General features: G+C 34.7%; 1 pseudogene; it reads right to left on the bottom strand.

Annotated features, from left to right (window-relative positions):
* Nucleotides 1-4,135: 4,135 nt before the first annotated feature.
* On the bottom strand, nucleotides 4,136-5,067 carry LOC137713973 (dirigent protein 22 pseudogene; annotated as a pseudogene).
* Between the last annotated feature and the right edge of the window lie 6,750 nt (nucleotides 5,068-11,817).

The raw sequence follows: 11,817 nt of genomic DNA on the forward strand, positions 1-11,817 counted from the left end.
CCTTTGGCCAGCGTAAAAACTCATTCATTTTCTTCCTCCATTAGTTCTTCAATCATCTCACGTATTCAAATATTTTTTTTGTTTTTGTTTTTTTTTGTTTTTTGTTTTGTTTTTTGCAGTTTTAATTTATTTGGGATTGTTTTAGCCCACTAGATTCTTCTATTGCTACTCAATTCCGAGATTTGATCATGCTTTTTTGAATCGCAACATAAAGAGGTGATGAGGCTTTCAACCCATTTACAAAGGATCCCAATGCCATTGGGTGTTTGAGTGGTATTTTCATTTCTATTGTCTTTGTCTTTTTTATCATATATTCTTTTGTGTGATCATTTAGGAATATTTTGTATGTTGTCACCGGATTCAGCATAACAAGGTTTGTCACACTCAAAATTGCAAGTTAGTATTCATATGTAAACAAATAAACTCCATGTTTGTCCCTTTGCAAAGCAATATTGCATAAGTTTGGATTTATTTCCAACTCATTTTTTCATAAACGGTTGTTACTCATAAATGCCCCTGAATTCATCTACCAGACTACCACACAGGAATGAATTCATAAAGAGAACAAAGGCTTTAAATTTCTAAATCCATACCGTTGGTTTCTTAAGTTATTTATTTTGGATTTTTATTTTTATATTTCTCTCTCTTTCCCACTCCTTCATTGTTTGGCTTTGATGTTGGCATAATCAATCATAATGCTACTCTCTATGTTTTTTTTTTTTTTTTTTTATTGTTGTTCAATGCAGATTTTGGTTGGAACGCAAAGCGAGCATGCATGGACAATCATCGATAGGTTTTGATTATGATTTAATTCTTTATTGCTTTTGGCTAATTTTGTGTTTTAAACAATTTAGCTAATTCTGTTTAGAGATATTATTTCTCTCTATTTTATATAACTAATTGTTTACATGTATTATTTCTCTATGTTTTATGTACTTATGATATTCATACTGTTCTCAAACACAACATCAGAAAAGAAATGATTAGTTTTGCGAGGAGAAGATGGAATTGAAAGAATTGCAATGGGTAATTCCTACAGATATATCTCAAATTTTCCTCCCAATATTTCTTGAAATTTTCGATTATTGGACAAAAAGAAACAGGCCAGTCATGGTTAGTCAATAGCGATTTTCCTTTTGGGATCGAATTGGGAAGGTGATTTTGATGTTTAACTTTTCATTCAGATTTGGATAAGCCTTTTCTCTTTCTAAGTTGCTGATTGTTTTCTATCTTTCTCTCACAGCCCAATGAAAATCCTCAAAATGTTTGTACTTCTTCACGATTCCTAGACAAGCATCAAACGTAACCAATTTCACTTCAGCAGGATCAGCTACAAAGGTAGAGTTCTCTTCCACAAAGGTCAGCATTCCCAGGAACTTGACACCAAGGCACCTATGTGGCAGGATCCATCATACTTCCCCGGTAGCCCACGTCCCTCTCCTTTTACGAGGCCATTCAAATCGAGGGCTCAATACATTAGCTTTCAGCCTGACAACGTGATACTGCCATCTGAAACTATGAATAATTCCCTTTCCAAAGAGTTTCCAACCCTATAAATCCCATAGCTACATTACCATCACGAGTAATGGAATGAAGAATACCTAATGGTGAGTGATACTTTCTTCATGTGTACCCAACCACCAGCTTCGAAGCCAAAAGTGACTTGCTTAATATTCCTTAATTTTCCTTAATTTGATATATATATATATATATATATATAGTACCTACTTTATTTTCCTTAATTTTCTTGCTAATTCTTTGGTTTAATTTTCATTTCTTGATAACTTTTCACTTTTGGTTCGCAAGACATGACATCCTCAAAGTCTCAGTGATATTATCAATCATGCTTTTATTTAAAGACTTTGTAGAATATCTTATTTTTTGTTCAGTTGTTTTTCAATGATGAAAATAGGATGTCATACATGTTTGGTAGTCATTTCACAACTTCATTGATGTTCACTGAACTATTTTTCTGTACATGCTTCATGTTTTCTTAAGAACATAAGTATGAAAAGTAGACGAGATGTCTGTTGTAACTGTAATTGCTGCTCATCTTTATTGTAGTATGTTTTTTTGCTACCTTTGATTCCTGTTACTCGATTTCTCTCCCAAAACATGTAATTATGTAATGTTGTAATACAATAACATATTTATTCTATTACTGTTTTCACTAATATGGTTATGCGGCTTATGCTTTTTCCTTTGCATATTTACGAAGAATGATTGAGGCGCTGAGGGATCACATGAGGCTTTGGAAGTATTACTTCAATATATTCCTAGGAAGAGATAGTGAATCTCATTTCATTTGGGCATAAATTTATCTTTTTAGACTGTTTAATGACTAAAGTTGTTCATTGTAGCTTGAATTTGTTACAATTAAAATCAAGTTCATTAACAAAGATAAATTCAATATATACTTATACAAGCTTTGTATTACAAAGAAATATTCAACGTGATAACTCCAAACAAATACGGGAAAATTCGATAACTTTTATTATCATTCACCTTCCTTCATTTAGGAAGACCTGTTATCACAAAGCATTCGTACATATGTGATAGAAGTAAGTTGTACTGTGTGGTAGTGTAACAAAGAGATGATACATATGTATTCCTACTCTTCAACTTAATGTGGTAGATTAATTGTTTAATATGTTCTCTTACACTATATTTAATTCGTTATTGTATTTCTTCATTTATTATTTACTAACATCTTTGAACATGCTTTCTAGGCATATGTGCAAGGATTCTTCTTTTATCACACATTTATACACGATTTAATTATATTTTATTTCTTTTTATTTGCAATTGTATGCTGCATTTTGTTTTTATGACGTGGTAAATAAAACATCTAATCTATATCATTATTGCATCAAACTCCATTAAATAAATTTAAAATTTTAATCTAATTGACCCATTTAATGTGGCAGCTGATATAGCACTATTTTGGACGTAATTAATTTGTTAGGATTATTTATTATCATATTGACCTAAGTGAAATAAGACTATTGCCATCAGATTGTCACACTATCAAGTTTTGTTATAAATATATTAAACTTACAATATGTAAATAATTACACCGTGTATTAGCATGATTGTCATACCCGAAAATCTTCTGCCAAAACAACCATAAGAGTCTTTGACAAAGTATCCATGTCGTTCTTCTTTTCAAGGTTTGGTAGGAGGCTTCAATGCATAAAATTATATGATAAACAAGCACAAGGTGTTGAAAGAATAAAACCTAGCTAGCCTCCACACACTTACAAAGGATGAAAAAATTGTAGTGGTTGCCATATTGTTGAGGCCATGAATGGTCAGATGGTTGCCGTTTTGTTGAAAGCACAATGAAGCGAAAGGAAGATTTGGATGCTATCTAAAGACGACTAAAACCAATAGTCTTGTGAAAATATCAATTAGCAAATTCCATGCCACAAAAGAAAGGGTGTAATTGGTAGAGTGTGGTGCAAAGACGACCAAAAAGTGCCAACGTCTATTGGAATAATGCAATTCTGTGACTGAAAGAAAACAATATAAAAGGGGAAAAGCATGGTCCATGATGGTCTATATATTGTCCAATTCGTCCTCATTTCAAGTCTTCCATAAGGTCTTGACCAAAGAGAAAAGAAGTGTCTTTAACACGGTCTGCCAGAAAAGCTACATATCTTTGGAGGGTTCATGCCACATTGCCACTTAAATATATACATTATATTTACGGGGAGACCAACGTATATAGAACAAGTTCATTGTGTATTTGGTAATTGCTTCTTAGGATTTTCTTGTAGATTAAGGATTTGGATTCCTTCCTCTTAGGATTAGGGTAATGGTTAGTTCTTTATAAAACAAATGTTTTGTAACTTGTTTATCTACAATTCTAGCGAGATATAGTCTCTTTGAGTAATGTAGCTTTCTTCGCAATTCTATAATGTTTCTTTGTTTTAAGTTAATTAAGTAATATATTCATTATTTTGGTAGTCCGTTTGTTCGTCTGTTTTGCATATCCTAATTTTCAATTGATATAGGGTCAAAAGACTAAAGTTTTAATCTTACACAAGGAATTAGTAAGTTCAAATTATCCAAGGATTAAGATCTACGTGCATCATGCATAATGTTGGAAAACCTAAACATTGAACAAGGTTACTTTTGAGATATGCCCAAGCTACACGCATCATGCATATACAAGTACTTAGCAACAAATGTGACAGTAGTCAATGGTATTACAAATTATAGCAATGTGATAGCTAGATTATTGAATCTTCTTTTACATAAGACTCAAATGTGAAAGAATCAAGAATCAGCAGGGGATTGGATCTCATAGAAGCAAAGTATCAGCAGGGGATTGGAAAATTAATTGAGCCACAAGACTGATCAAGATTCATATATATAAGCCACAGAAAAGCTAGGAAAGCAAATAACACGCACACCAGTTAATAATGGAAGACATAAACATTATATTCCACAACAGCATCTCCAGTTTTGATGTTAAACTGGTGAGTGCTAGCATGAGCATAGCCCCGAGCAAATCGGAAAAGCCCGCTTCCACCTACTATCGGCATCTCCCTCACGGCTGAGAACACCGCATTGCGCCCCAACACACTGAGAGTGCTACCATTATACTTCCCTTCAACAAAAACAAAATTCAAGGCCATCAACAACCCCACCTCACTTTGTGAAGCTACAGCATAAATACCTTGGGCTTTTCCGACTAGCTTAGAGCTCGATTTAGGGCCAATGGTCAATGGATCGTCCATCATGACCACGGTGCCAAAGCCAGTCATGGAAGTGTTTGTAGTCGGTGCCTCAGCCACTTTAACTGCCGTGGGGGTTCGGCCACTCACTATGTCATGAAAGTAGAAGTGAAGATGGCTTAGCTTCTCTTTCTTTAGACCATGTTTTGATAGAGATAACGGTCTTGAGAAACGGTGAGTCTCTGAAGTGACAAGGGTTGAGAGGAAGAAGAAGGAAATGGCTATGAGAATGGTGTAGTTAGAACCGAGGGTTTGGAGGGTCTTGGCCATTTTAGAGAATAGAGGATGGTATAGAGCTTTTTGAAGGAGAGAAGTATAAAAGGGTTTTAAGACTAGTAGTTTTGTTTTGTGGGAACATTAATATATAGTGAAGAAAATGGATTTAAATAATTGTAAAAGTTGGCATAACAAGTTGTGATAGATGAGAAAATTCACGAAAGAAACTTGTTATATGCGACGTTAAAATTTCGTCGTATAAAATCATGAAAGCATCGTGAATGCATTTTAGCAAAGGTCATACAACGCTTCTGATCGCATCTCAACAAAACCGTGGCGTAAGCTTATTGCGATGCATAGTTAGTGAAGCATATTTCCAAACAACAACCAACTTGAAAGCATACGAAAACCAAAACTGAAAATGAGAAAAATCAATCCAAGTAAACACCGTGCACTAATAACATATCAATTATGTTGTATAACCCATTATCTCTAATTTTGAGTTTAAAGAATCTTAGAAAGCGATGGAAAAATTAATAACATATAACCATATTGTATAACCCGTGAATAATAACACTGTGTACTAGCATGATTGTCACACACAAAACTCTTCCGATAAAAAACAACCGTAAGAGTCTTCGACAAAGAAGTCCAATTTGCTCGTCTTTTCAAGGTTTGGTAGGAGGCCTTAATACATTAAATTAGATGATAAAGAAACAAGCAAAAGGAGGTGTTGAAAAAAAAATGAAGAAAAAAACCTAGCCTACACACACTTACAAAAAAAAATTGAAGAAATTCTAGTGCCTTGTGGCCGACCGACTAAAGATACTGAAGCCATGGTGGTCAGATGGTGGAATGAAGTGAAAGGAAGATTTGGCTGCTATCTAAAGAAGACTAAAACCAATAGTTTTCTGGAAATGTGCAATTCCATTGCCAGAAAAGAAAGGGCATAAATATTAAAATATTGGGTAGAGTGTGGTGCAAAGACGATCAAAAAGTGCCAAAGTCTATTGGAATAATGCAATTTTGTGACTTAAAGGAAAGAATAAAGGGGCATGGGATAGTCCCTGATATGGTCCTTATTGTCGTCGTTTCAAATCTTCCACAAGAGTCTTGACCAAAGAGAAAATAGGTCTTTTAACACGATCTGCAAAAAGGAGTAGTATGTTGTATGGTTTGATCCCACCATTGTATCTTCTTGAGGTAAAATTATGGTGGGGAGCTTTTCATTTAGGCTTAGTCAACGGTATCAAATGTGAAACCACTATTGGGTGGTACAGTGGTTAGAGACGAATTCTAGACCTGTCTTTCACATGGCAAGTCCTGAGTTCAATTCATGACACTGGTGAATCACACGATGATGATCAGGAAAGACTGAAATGCCTTTGTGAGTTTCACAACCCCGAATGGTGGACTGCTGTGACAAGCCACCAGCGGGTCACTTTTTAAAAAAGAATGGTATCAAATGTGTTAAAAAAAAAAAAAAAAAAAAAAAAAAAAATACCCAAGATAATACATATAAGTAAAATATAGCCATAGTTTTCATTTACACAAAAATTGTCTTTGAAAGAAAATGAAATCAAGTAAACGACACCACAAGATTCAGCTGCCGTTTCAAAATATTTTAGTTTGAATCAATGCTTCTCATGTTTTGATCTCTCTTCAACTGTATTTTTTGGCAAGCTATTGCCCTAACTTTCCAGAGAACTATCAAGATCCAAAACCAGTAACACGTCAACGTAATAATACTTGTATCTCAAACAATAAAAAAAAAAAACGAGTCCAAGGCAAGTAAGAAAGGGTTTAGCTAATGAAGATATTATCTCTTCCGAAAACCAGTAACGCGTAAACCATGTCAAACCAAGTACTAATGTTCAGTTAATACCTCTTGTTCATATTTTATCGTTCCACACTTAAACCAGGTTGCCCATTGTGTGGCTTAGCCGAACTCGCCCTCCCCTTATTGTAAAAATATATCATTCTGCTAAAAAAATATACAATTATTGGGTGGGGTAAAACTTTTCTATAATAATACGTATTCAGATTGTAAGAATATCAAAGCTAGTGATCCAAGGGAAGAGGAAACAATGGGTAAGATCATGCCACCTGTTAATGGATAAAAAGGGTTGTTATATAAAGGTTGTTTGAATTGTAGGTTGTCAGAAGTATGGTTTGTTGAAATAAGGAGGTTACACATTGTATTAGCTTAACAAGTAAGCTTTGTAATAAGGTAGTATATAAGACACTTTGTAACTGTTACTCGGTAATCAAGAAAGACCAATTCACAAAGATCTCGAGCTTTCTGTCTCTCTAAAATCTTCTTCTGCATTCTTTGCAGTTCTTACATGGCATCTTCGCCAAGATATAATTTGGCACTTCCGCATTCCTCTTAAATTCTTCTCTCTTCTCAATCATCTAGTTTGTAGAACTTCTGAGATACAATTGGGCAAATCCCATCATCCAATTCATAAGAAAATTGGAGTTTTTGGTCACGCAAATCAACTGTTTGATTAAGAGCATTAGTGAAGAAATTTCTTGTTCTCTACAAAAATGGTTACATCGGCACAACTATAGATTGTTCAATCACCAATCACTAGCCTCATTCCAACAGTATCAACATACGTTATAGTGAAATTGGACGACACCAACTACCTCACATGGAGTTTTCAAATTAAATTGCTTCTTGAAGGATATGAAATTCTGGAATTCGTGGATGGCACCAAGAAATGTCCAACAAGATTCTTCAATAATTCAACTATTGAAGGGGTAGAAACAGATGCCTACCAAGTTTGAAAAATGCATGATCGTTCATTACTGCAACTCTGTCATCCACAACAGTGTCTTGCCTCATTGGCAGAACAGTTCTAATGAAATGTGGATGAATCTCAAGGAAAGATTCTCTTCCATGACAAAAGCCAGTATCTTTCAATTGAAGACTAAGCTTCAAAACATCAAGAAAGGTTTTGTTTGTTTATAAGTACTTGCAAAAGATTAAAGATGCAAGATATCATCTTGCAGCCGTTGGGGTTGTCTTTGAAGATGAAGATATCATCATTCTTGCTCTCAAGGGACTCACTACATAATACAACACTTTTCGATTTGTTATCAGAGGAAGGGAAAATGGTATCTCCATCAAAGATTTTCGATCTTAGTTGCTTGCTGAAGAAGCAACTATCAACCAATCTCTAGAGTCAAATTTGTCTTTTGGAAAAGTAATGATCGCAACTAATCAGACTTCAAAAGAAAAAGCTTTGGTTCTTGATTCTAACTTTATAGATTCAAGTGACTATGGTTCATCTTTTAGGGGTGGATCAAATCAACACAACAGCTCAAACAGTCAAAGCTACTATTCTGGGAATCACCATAGCTATAACAATGAGAATTACAATAGTGGTTACAGTGGAGGATACAAAGGCAATAACTACAGGGGCAGAGGCAAAAGCAAATTCAATTACAATTTTGGGTCAATGTTTCATACACCAAGTAATAATCTTGGAATTCTTGGGGCTCCAAAACCATATCAATCCACTTGTCTTGCTCAACCTTCAAAAATCCCAACATGTCAAATTTGTAGTAAAAAAAAAAAGGTCATATTGTAGCTGATTGTTTTCAAAGGCATATAGATTCTTCAAACAGCTCATCATCACCTGTTCAATGCCAAATTTGCTAGAAATTTAAGCATACAACTATTTAATGCTATCACAGAGGGAATTTTGCATACCAAGGAAGGTCTTCTGCACCTTCACTTAGTGCAATGCATGTTAATCATCATCCTTCAGCTCCACCAGATCAATTTTGGATTGCTAACATTGGAGCAACCTCTCACATAACATATGAGATTGCCAATCTTGAGTTGCCTACTCGGTATCAAGGCACATACACCATAATCACTATTAGTGGTGCAGGTTTTTCCATTAAACATATTGGTTCTTCAAAGTTGCATGCCTCAAATCATACTCTTGAGTTAACAAATGTTTTTCATGTAGCAAAGTTGTCACAACATTTACTCTCTATTTATTAACTCTGCAAAGACAATAGAAGCAAGTTATATGTGATGAATTTTCTTCTTGGGTTCAGGACAAGATCACAAGTAGGGATGGCTATTACCCTATTCCATTTTCCATACCACAACAGCTGTTATTTGCATCATCTGACAACTATGCATCCTATCTTGCAAAGCCAGTACATATAACCTAGTAGCATAAGAGGCTAGGACACCCATCAAATGCAATCACTTATGTTATATTGCATAGTAACCATATACCTGCATCACAAGACTTTACTACAAACATTTGTACACCTTGTTTAGAAGGAAAATTTACAAAACTTCCTTTCTTGTATTCTTTAAATAAGTCTGTACAACCTCTAGAATTCATTCATAGTGATATGTACAAGCATTTGTACACCTTGTTGAAGATTTTAGGTACTATGTAAGTTTCATTTATGAATGTACTCGGTTTACATGGATATTTCTATTACATAATAATGCCGAAGTGTTTTCAACATTTGTTTAGTTCAATGCATATCTGAGTACTCAATTTTCTGCACAAATGAAAGTTTGTCAAAGTGATTGTGATGGTGAATATCTGAACAACAGTTTTAAAACCTATCTTTTGAATCATGGTATTATACATCAAATTTCTTATCCATATACACCAGAAAATAATGGTCTTGCAGAAAGGAAACATATGCACATTATTGAGATTGCAATCACCTTATTACAAACTGCACATCTTCCTTCCAAATTTTGGTTTTATGTTTGTGCTACTGCAACCTACTTAATAAATAGGATGCCATGTTCTACTCTAAAAATGAAATCTCCATATCTACTATTATATGGTCAAATTTCTAATATCAATCACCTAAAAGTGTTTGAAAGTGCCTGGTTTCCATTACTTAAGCCATATAACACAGATAAGCTTCAACCAATAACAAACATTTGTGTTTTTCTGGGGTATGCAAATCACTACTAGGGTTTTATTTGTTTTAATCCTAAGACAAACAAGACCTATGTATCTAGACATGTTTATTTTGATGAAACACAGTTTCCTTATCACATTATAACTTTTAAAACCCAAAAATCAAACACTCTGCATACACGAGTACAATCACAAATCATTGCATTGCCAAGCATTCCTTTACAAACATAAGCATTGTCACCCTTATATCATGATTATTTATCATTGTCATTATTCTCTCACACTGAGGATTGCAATTCACCTAGTGCCTCAGAATCTTTGTCTACATCATCATCTAGTGCCATAGATTTTTTGCAAATAGATGCAACTAAAGCCTCAGATTCAATTCAACACCCTATTAATGACATGGTTCTTCCTTACTCTCCAAGCCTCACCACTACAATTGATTCCTCTACGCAGTCACCTGTCCCTGTGGATCCTAATTTCCAACATGAACAACTCACTGTTATTCTTCCTATATCAAAGAATTTGCATCAGATGCAAACAAGATCCAAAAATGGGATTATCAAGAGAAAAGCTATGTCTACAATTGTTGATTCAACATCAACAATTTTGCAACCAAAAACATTTAAGGTAGCCAACAAGATCACATAATGGAAATTTGCAATACAAGAAGAAACATATGTGTTGCACTCTCAATAGACTTGGTCTCTTGTCCCTTGCCACCAACAAAGAATCTAGTGGATTGTAAATGGGTTTACAAAATAAAAAAGAATGCAGATGGTTCCATAGCTAGATATAAAGTCAGGTTAGTGGCAAAAGGTTATAGCCAAAAGAAAGGAATTAACTATGGTGTCCAGTTGTCAAACCAACAACCATTAGACTAGTTCTTGCATTGTTAGCTCAATACAACTAGTCTTTTAGACAGTTAGATGTCAAAAATGAATTTATGCATGGTGTTCTTCAAGAAGAAGTCTATATGGAGCAACCTCCAAGCTTTGTGAGTGACAAATATCCATCTAACTTTGTATGCAAGTTACAAAAATATCTCTATAGGTTAAAGCAGGCCCCTAGAGCATGGAATGACATATTTACAAGCTTCTTACCTGGTTTGGGGTTTCAGAGTTCACAAGCTGATCCATCTCTTTTTTGTCAAGCACTCATCACTTGGTACTGTGGTGTTGTTATTACATGTAGATGATGTGATTTTAACAGGCAACAATCCACAACTCATTTTAGCAGTTATTAAAAACCTCACAACAGAGTTCGATATGAAAGAATTGGGCCAATTGAACTACTTTTTGGGATTACAAATCAGCCATAAACAGGGAGGGTTCTTTGTCTCAGGCCAAGTATATCTCAGAGTTAATTGATAAAGTGGATTTGTAGGAGTGCAAACCTTGTCCTACACCATGTTTGCTATATCACAGGTTATTGAAAGATGATGGAAAACCTTATCATAGCCCTAAGCAATATAGAAGCATTGTAGGTGCACTACAATATCTTACCTTCACAAGGCCTGACAAAGCCTTTGTTGTCAATCAAGCATGTCAATTCATGCATAATTCGATGTAATCACATGTTGTAGCTGTCAAGAGAATTCTCAGGTACCTCAAAGGTACTTCAGATTATGGTATACACTTTAAACCAAGACCTATTCATCTTCAAGCTTATAGTGATGCTGATTGGGCTGGTGATCCCAATGACAGAAGGTCTACTTCTGGTTTTATGGTGTTCTTAGGTTCCAATCCTATATTTTGGGCCTCTAAGAAGCAACATAGAGTGTCTCGTTCATCAACTAAAGTTGAATATCAAGCATTGGCAATTGCAATAGCTGAACTTGCCTGGATTAAGGCAACTTTTTGTGATATACACCTTCCACTTCTCATGTCTCCAATGTTTTATTATGATAACATCTTAGCTATAGTCTGACTACAAAT

This window comes from Pyrus communis, chromosome 14, assembly GCF_041283825.1.
Source record: "Pyrus communis isolate YQ-2024b chromosome 14, ASM4128382v1, whole genome shotgun sequence".
Lineage (NCBI taxonomy): Eukaryota > Viridiplantae > Streptophyta > Magnoliopsida > Rosales > Rosaceae > Pyrus > Pyrus communis.